Raw genomic sequence first — 10,000 nt, forward strand, 5'->3', positions numbered from 1 at the left:
ACACACGCACAGAGAGACAAGGCAAATGCATTCTGAGCAACATTCTCTCCCATCTCGTCTGTCTGGTGAAATGCATGTATCATAGAAAACATTTGATGTGGAGGGAAATGTAGAAATTTGCATGCAAATGGAGTCTATGGGCACAGAACGCATGCATCAAAACATTCTAACCACCGGAGACGCAACTTCAATATCTGCCCTTTGTTGTCACTGAGAAAAGGAAGAATGCGTCGTTTTAAGGCTTTTTCACATTTTCCTTTTCACCGAATCATGCCGTCATGTCATGAAATTAATTTATTTAAAAAGGGGTGGATTTTGCCATGCATTAAAAGAGGGTAAGAATTGTGCGCGTGCACACAAACGAAACCAAAGGAGTGAGGATATCTGGTTAAACAACACCACCTGCACACACACACACGCACACACACGCACACACACACACACACACACACACACACACACACACACACACACACACACACACACACACGCACACACACATGCACAGACTCACACACGCACAGACGCACGCATGCACACACACCAACGCATCACAAAGACATCACAGACGAACAATCATATATAAATGTTCTCTCTCACACGCACGCACACACACACGCACACGCACGCACACGCGGACACACACACACACACACACACACACACACACACACACACACACACACACACACACACACGTCACACACACACACACACACACACGCATGCACGCACACACACACACCCACACGCACACACACGCGGACACCCACACTCACAAACACACACACACACACACACACACACACACACACACACACACACACACACACACAGTTCTTGTATATTGTCATGGCCGTGACCACAGCCACACATTGAGATAAGACCATTTGCATTGGCCCATTCCACTATACCTTTGCTCATAGCTATTTGCATTTGCAGTCATTTAATATACGTAACACACAACCAGTTTGTTTTAAATTTCAATTGTTAATTAAGAACATGCACAAGTTGCTTGTTGGGTAAGTTGTACTGATGCATTTCTCCTTGTTTGAGTTACCTGACTGTTTCCTGGTATGGCAAAAGATGGGGCTGGGACCAGAGGACCAGGGATTGGGATTTGCTTGGTCGATCTTTAGTTAGTTATACGTCCTGTCCTCCCCTGCGAGTATTTATTGGTTTGGTCCACCACTATAATGCATGGATCCAGGGGGGGATCTCTTTTCTCTCTCTTTTGTTTTAGTGATTTTAGCTATTTTTTTGACAGGGGGGCGGGGGTGTTCGAACATGGGGCTAAATATATATTTTTTACAAAGTTTTACGGCGATTTCGTTGTTTTTTTTACTATAGTCCTACTAGACCCCGGGAAATTGAGTTCGCAGGATACACTTAATGTGAAGGGGAATGTAGGGGGCTCCCATACTGTGTGTAATAGGCTCAATCACCCCCCCCCCCCCTTCCCCTTCACATTCAATAGATCCCATGATATTTCGTGGCCAGATGTAATTTCATGGGGTCTAGTAGGGCTATAGTAAATAGTAATAAAAAACAAATAATCACCATAATTGTTTGGAAATGAAAATACATATTTAGCCCCATGTTCAAATGCCCCTGCCCCCTGTCAAAAATATAGCTAAAATTGCTAAAATGAAAGAAAGCAGCAAATGAAAAAAAACAAAGTTGTCCTTCAACATGCAACATTGTTTTACAAACCAACTTACAGTGTAAGTGTATACAGGGTATCCGCACTTTTAAGACCTTTTAAATATACCAATTAGGCCAAATTGTCAAATATTACGTGAGAAAGAGGCAAATATTTTGAACATAGCCAATCTACAAGCTCACAACGCCAGACTAATTAAACATAACGCCTACAATTCCAAGCGCTTATCAGGATGGGGGGGGGGGGGTCCCCCAGTTATATGGGTGTTTTTGGGGTGTTTTTTGGGGGGTCCCACAGTTAAATGGCTGGGGGTTTTTTTTGTCCCCCAGTTATATGGATGTTCTTTTTTGGGGGCGTCCCCCAGTTATATGGGTGTTTTTTTGGGGGGGGGGTCCCCCAGTATGTGTGTTTTTTGGGGGGTCCCCCAGTTATATGGGTGTTTTTTTTGGGGGGTCCCCCAGTATGTGTGTTTTTTGGGGGGTCCCCCAGTTATATGGGCGTTTTGGGGGGTCACGGCTTGAAAGGTACACTTGATATAAATCTCTCTCATGTCATATTATTATGTCAGGTCTGTTAGTGTCGTTAAAGGTTATTTTTCAGCAGAGTTGTGTTCTGTTGACCTCTTTAGGGGCCCTACTGTATATATTACTTGTTTTGTTGAATATTTTGTCAGTCATTTGTATGTCTTGAATTAAACAAACCTTGGAGTTGCCTAATGCTTTGACTACTTGGTCCCTCACAGCAGGCACTATAAGCCATTGTGTATTGCTTTCAGTCATCCCTGCATCTACATGTACTTAATGCAGAATATAATAAGTGTACAAAATGAAACACATAAAGCGCATGTGTGCTTGTGTGCTTGTGTGTGTGTGGAGGGGAGGCAGGGGCCGGGGTTCCAGAAGAATGAAAAGCGAGGGATGCAAAAGGAGGGACAGAGGTTACCTTGCTTGGTTGAGAGATCAATACACGCTTGACTTGCAGTGAGGTGATGGAGGAGTGTTGTGTGCGTGCGTGCGTGCGTGCGTGCGTGCGTGCGTGCGTGCGTGCGTGCGTGCGTGCGTGTCTCACTCTCACAAAAGAAAAACCTTGCTTAACGTTCACATATGATTTGTAAAAAAATCAAGTGATGCCAGTCTGACCGACTGACTCCCCATACACACTGCCTGTGGAACTGGGAAATGACCGACTGACTCCCCATATACACACTGCCTGTGGAGCTGGGAAATGACCGACTGACTCCCCATACACACTGCCTGTGGAGCTGGGAAATGACCGACTGACTCCCCATACACACTGCCTGTGGAGCTGGGAAATGACCGACTGACTCCCCATACACACTGCCTGTGGAGCTGGGAAATGACCGACTGACTCCCCATACACACTGCCTGTGGAGCTGGGAAATGACCGACTGACTCCCCATACACACTGCCTGTGGAGCTGGGAAATGACCGACTGACTCCCCATACACACTGCCTGTGGAGCTGGGAAATGACCGACTGACTCCCCATACACACTGCCTGTGGAGCTGGGAAATGACAGTCGTGGAAACACCTCTTCTTCCTCGCACTGCAGTGGAGAAAATCTTAAATTATCGGCATTTCAAATAAATGCCACATAACTCAATTTTACAGAGAGAGTGCGAGCGCGCGCGCACACACACACACACACACACACACACACACACACACACACACACACACACACACGCGTGCACGCACACGCACGCACGCACACACACACACACACACACACACACACACACACACACACACACACACACACATGCTGCAGGGAAACAGCAGCGATGCAGGCAGGCTGACGATGTTAAGACCACAGCAGCACATAAAGTGCACTGCTTCTAAATCACTGCTTCTCAAACAGTGGGTCGGGACCCATTTGTGGGTCACATTGTTATGGGTCCCCATATTTTATTTTTCCTGTATTATTATTATTATTATTAGTATTAGTATTAGTATTAGTATTAGTATTAGTATTAGTATTAGTATTAGTATTAGTATTAGTATTATTTCAAAACCTTTTTCAAAAAACATGCCCCCCTCCCCCAAAGAAGCAAAGCTTTTCATGAATTATAAACGAAAAATGCAATGGTTTTTTTCTCTCAGTAACTTCATGAAGAAATACAAGACAATTCTCTAAATTAGAAGAAAAGAAGGAGTGAAAATATAGCCGATCTACAAGCTCACAATGTGGCGCGTAGCCACGCGTTGTGAGCTTGTATATCGCCTATATTTTCACTAGTTTGGCTCCTGCTGGAGAATGTCTCATTTCTGTTTTGGGGTCAAATTTCTGTTTTGGGTCACATGCAGGCTAAAAGGTTTGGGAACCACCGATATTCTACGTCATACATGGGCAACTGGCGGCCTGCGGGCCACATGTGGCCCCCACCTTCACTTAATGTGGCCCTCAGATTAATTTCGGAATACTGATTTCAGCTGTTACAATTCCAAACATGCAAACATGACCCGCTTTAATTACTTACAGTCTAAATTACTAGCTTCCTTTTTTATGTCCAATATATTTGTATTTAGTTAAAATGACTTTTCAGGATTTCAATTCAAATATTGCAAAAATAGCTGATCTACAAGTTCAAAACGTGTCGCGATGCGACGCATTTTGAACGTATAGTAGATTGTAGATTGGCTATTTTTGCTACAAAATGCATGCAATGTGGCCCCTCTGGAGTGAGTGTGGAAATATAATGGCCCTCTCCATCGTCAAAGTTGCCCACCCCTGTTCTAAGTCATACTGTGTGTATAGGTTGTATGAGAGTGTTGCAGGGATACTCACACCTGCAAAACGCTATACCCAGTCTCACCCAAACACGGCGAAATAGCACGGAATTGCAATTCCGTATATACATATACAAAAGCTAACACTTTTTCCGCTATTTTTCTTTTACAGCTGCTTCCATCTTAAATTCAACGAGACCATTGGAGAGCTCCATGGTGTTGGATTCATTTAAGTCACACAGTCCCTTTGCTTTCTGTCCATTTCGCAGACATATAAAATGACCCCGACGAGTTCCAACCACCTCGTTATCAACTAACATGACCTGAAGCCAGACTCTCTCAAGGGCAACTCTCTCTAACGACAACACCGGCACCACGCTCTGAACGCCACATTGAAGCAGCTCTTCCACTTTACGCCACGTTGAAATGGGAGTGAAAAGAGCAAAATATATATTCCCTGATGAACTAAATGCTCCGTAATTCTTCTTCTTTGGTATTACACCGGTTTAGCCTCGAAAATCACCTTTTAACATTGGCCCCGGTTGCTATAGGCAACACCTCCGTCACCGCCAGCACCAGGATTTTTGCACACGGCCCCCATAGACCTCCGTTCAAAGTATAGGATCTTCAATGCCTCATATCATGTGAAACTATACGAGCGAGAGAAAGTGAATGACATGCACTTCTTCTCTGGGGCTATAGCAGAGGATGCTCTCCAATGCGTTTAAATATATATATATAATATCCCTGCATGCAACCACACCCTCCAAGCGGTAGTCGCCACATGTACACTAATGCTTGATTTATATATCTTTGTTGTGGGCCTGTGTCGTGCATTGAGAATAGCCGCTCTACAAGCTCGTAGATCGGCTATTCCTGATGCGCCACGTCATGTGCAACTATAAGTATACATGAATCAGGCATTGAAAAGATATGCCAGGGACCCCCATAAGAGATTTTAAGGATATGCCAGGGACCCCCATAAGAGATGTTAAAGATATGCCAGGGACCCCCATAAGTGGTGTTAAAGATATGCCAGGGACCCCCATAAGAGATGTTAAAGATATGCCAGGGACCCCCATAAGAGATGTTAAAGATATGCCAGGGACCCCCATAAGAGATGTTAAAGATATGCCAGGGACCCCCATAAGAGATGTTAAAGATATGCCAGGGACCCCCATAAGAGATGTTAAAGATATGCCAGGGACCCCCATAAGAGATGTTAAAGATATGCCAGGGACCCCCATAAGAGATTTTTATTATGGTTCTATAACAGTGATTCTCAACCATTTTCATTCCACGCAGCCCCAGTTGAACATGCATTGGGCTACATAGACCCCCCTTTTAATGGCATTTTTATCTCTGGGACCCCAATTTATATCGAAAAACCCTGAGAGTGTACACTCTCTGAGTTAATACAGACCCATAAGGGTCCATTTGGTTCCATTTGTACACTCTCTGAGTTACAGACCCATAAGGGTCCATTTGGTTCCATTTGTACACTCTCTGAGTTACAGACCCATAAGGGTCCATTTGGTTCCATTTGTACACTCTCTGAGTTACAGACCCATAAGGGTCCATTTGTACACTCTCTGAGTTACAGACCCATAAGGGTCCATTTGGTTCCTATAACTATAGGTGGGGACCCCCTGGAACTCCCTCAAGGACCTTTTGAATGCCATTCTGCATCGTGATTGGTTAAACACATACGAGCAACGATCGGCTATTTTCAAATGACTGAAATGTATATATAGGGCTGAAGTGGTTAGTGTATGTTTTGTAATAATAATCCAAATCTACAAAGTAGCTAGTAACTAAAGTTTTCAAATACATGTAGTGGAGTAAAAGTACAATATTTGATGACATCATCAAGATGTGATTCACCATGTTAATGATGTTTTTCAGACCTACAGTTCTAGGAAACACAGAATGGGGGGACTTTTTTTTAATTATTTCCACACAACAGCTCAAATGTATATTAACAAATTAACTGCTCCTGACGGAAGGTTCTGCCAGTTGTAATCCAACCGGCAACTGCTTCTGGCGTAACGTTCTGTCTGATAAGCTTTATTATTGATATCAAACCGGATCGCTGATTTCTTTTTTTTTCTTCTTTTTTTTTGCTTGGCCTTTCCTTCTTTAGTGATCCTAGACCGGATTGCGCAACCGCGCTGCCGCTCACTTCCCTTTATACAGGCTGACTAAAAAGCTGAATAACTCGAAATCTACATGGTTTGGATAAAACGTGTATATTCGGAGGTATTTGCTGATTATCCGGTGATCTAGATGGGGACATTGGCGCTTTCTAGAGCAAGGATGGCTTCATTTTAGCTCACTAGCATTGACGTTATTTATTTAGCATCTAAGATGGCCGCCTAAACAGGATGTGAATCCAGCGTGTGTTACACTACAAACGGATCTGCGTCCACCAGGTGGCAGCAGATGGGTTAATGACATAGTAATATGTTGAAAATGAGTGGTATTCCCCTTTAAGTACAGTACTTGAGTAAATGTACTTAGTTACTTTCCACCACTGCTCTTACTTAACCCATTTAGACCTGAGGCCGAATGTCTTTTAAATCCTTAAAACTGTTTTTTGAAAAACCTGTTTCTATGTCAGTGGTGCTCAACCTTTTTCATGTCAAGGACCCCCAGAATGATATGTATTTGGCTGCTCACCCCCATCTGAAAATATGCTGTTCCAAGGACCCCCCCCCCCCCCATGCAGAAGCAAAGATTTGAGTTAAAAACGTACGCTCTGAAATAATATACACATTTTCACGATTTCTCAAAAATAGCAGATCTACAAGCTCGTAGCGCGCTATGAGCCATGAACCAAAAGGGGTTCCCGTCCTTAACAGCGGTTTCTCTCGTGGCGGCACATTGTTAAAACAAAGTATAAGAAGACGTGAGCATAAAAGGTGTACGACTAGACTCGCGCATTAAGCTCAAATGTCACGTCTGTCCACTGCGTGCCGCTCTAAAGGTTCAAGGTTATACTATATTGTTACATGATTGTGTACAGGTACATAAGAGTCAAACTTATTTTTGTTTAGCTTCCTTACAGACAATGCAGCAGCATATAGATAGCATAATATTCAAACCACAAACAACACAGCAAGCACTGCAGCAAACAAAGAGATAGAATAAAGAGTGCTAGAAAAATAGTAACATATGTACAAGTACATGTTTTCCCTGTAGTAGCAAAGATAGCTAAACTTCTTTTGTGAGCAGCTTCACAATACTGTAGGTTATGTTCCATACACTATACACAACACAGTTTAGTTTAAGAAGGTGCAATTTGAGGCTATAGTATGTTCCATAATACAATAACATTTGTTTAGAAAGGTGCAATTTGAGCGTGATAGTGAGAGAAGAGGGGTGGGGGTAGTGTTTTCCTTTGCCCGGTTTCGCTCTAAAGTGATGTGTCGTGTTGGTATAGCTTGAAAATCTGCCTTTTTCGGCCAGCAACACTGCTATATTAGACATCAATGCTTGTAAGTATTTGTAGTTGACCAGAGTTTCCCCACATGCAGATATACCTGATCCTTGATCTCATTACCGAAGACGGCCGATCTACAAGCTCAAGAGGACGTAGATGAGCTATTTTTGGTGAGTGCACACCTATTTCTGTACAACAGTTCAAGACAAGCCCAGAAAGGCGACGCTAGGGTTCATGTGGTTAGCTGCTTTATGTAACAAAAATAAATGAAACGTGCTGTGGGTATGTTGCTATTTAAGAACACAGGAAACGGGTGCATAACGTGCAGTAAATGCACTTGGAGATAATGTGCACCACATCAGAAGTGCATGCAGTGTTGATTTCGTCAACTAATAGGCCTACTATGAAGACAAATGTTCGTCGACTACCCTTTTTCACTGATGAAAACGAAATGAAAACTAAGCTATATGATGACTAAAACTAAGACTAAATATATTGACAATTTCGTCAACAAATAAAAACTAGAGTGGACAAGAGATCCAGTAAAAGACAACTCATTTTATGCTTGTTTGCATGCTGAAAATAGCAATCGAAAATTGCTTGTAGATCGGCTATTTTCAGCAAGCGTAAAATAAGCCATTACGACGGCATCAAGGCCCGCAAAAATGCATTTTTGTCAACAAAAAACAACTGTAGATTTAGTCGACTAAAATCGCATGACATTTAGTTGACTAAAACTAGACTAACACTAAAGCATTTCAGACTAAAACTAAATTAAGTTTTATTCCAAAAACGAACTAAATCAATCAATCAATCAATCAAAAGTTGCTGCCAAAATCAACAGGGCCACATCGGAAGTGCATGTAACATGCATACATCTCATTCAGTGCTTTTCTGGCCAGAGGAAATGAAGGCGGCTCCCCAGGGCAAGGATTACTCTAATGCCTGAGAGCGGCCTTTTGCACTGACTTTTGACCTCCTGTCGTCCTCCAAAAGACAGAGCTAGTGACAGCCGTATGTGCACAGTGTGTGTGTGCGTGCGTGCGTGCGCGCGCGCGTGCGTGCGTGCGTGCGTCAGAGTACATATTTCCCCCTAAGTGACATCATTAGACATCTGACTGATCTACACCAATAGGAAACATCCATAGTGAACAGAGACTGGTGACCCTTGTTGACCTGATTTGAAACATTTGCTCTACTAACCAAGAATTATCATTCTTTACATCATGGCACTATGAACACACTAACCAAATGAATGGTGTTTAAACAGGAACTGGAATGAAATGTATAGTATAGAGGAACTGCTTTCCTTTAAAGAAGAAATAAAAGCAAGCAAGGGATTCAAAATAATATATATATATTTTACGGCTAATATGAAATATCAATAAATGGCATCTCTATTGCGGAGATCAAATGGATGTAATTAGATAAATTGAGGAAAGAAGGAGAGCAGCTTGGCTGTAAATTGCACGGTGTGTGCATGCTGTAAGACCCGGCGACGGCACAGCTGCACGGAGCCGCACTCGCGATTTATCATCTCTACATCGCAAGGAGCCAGTGGCCCACACCACTATTAATCATCAGCAAAATCATTTAATTCAGCCCAAGCACCACTATTGTCTCTAGTCTCTCTCTCTCCGCTCGCTCTGGGCAAATCAGCCACCACAGCAGCCGTGCATGTGCGCGCACGCACAGTGCGCACCTCGAAGGAAATCACACAAAACAGGGGCAGGATACGACTGTATGTCGGACTAAAACGGGTTCTCTGAGTAACTGGGCAGCAAATCTTCACTGGCAGATGGTGGAGAGCTTTTTTTTTTTTTTTTTTTTTTTTACTTTTTTTTTTAGGTTTAACTAGTGTGTAATTTATACCCATCTGTGTGTATATATATATATATAATATATATTCATATTCACAATAGTCCGCACTGCTTAATAACATACTGAAAATGGCTTTCTTCAAAGGTAGAGCATGCACGCAGGCAAGCGCACACACACACACACACACACACACACACACACACACACACACACACACACACACACACACACACACACACACACACACACACACACACACACACTCACACACGCACGCACACACACACACTCAACACACACACTCACACACACACACACTCACAC

Source organism: Electrona antarctica, assembly GCF_951216825.1.
Source record: "Electrona antarctica genome assembly, chromosome: 3".
Lineage (NCBI taxonomy): Eukaryota > Metazoa > Chordata > Actinopteri > Myctophiformes > Myctophidae > Electrona > Electrona antarctica.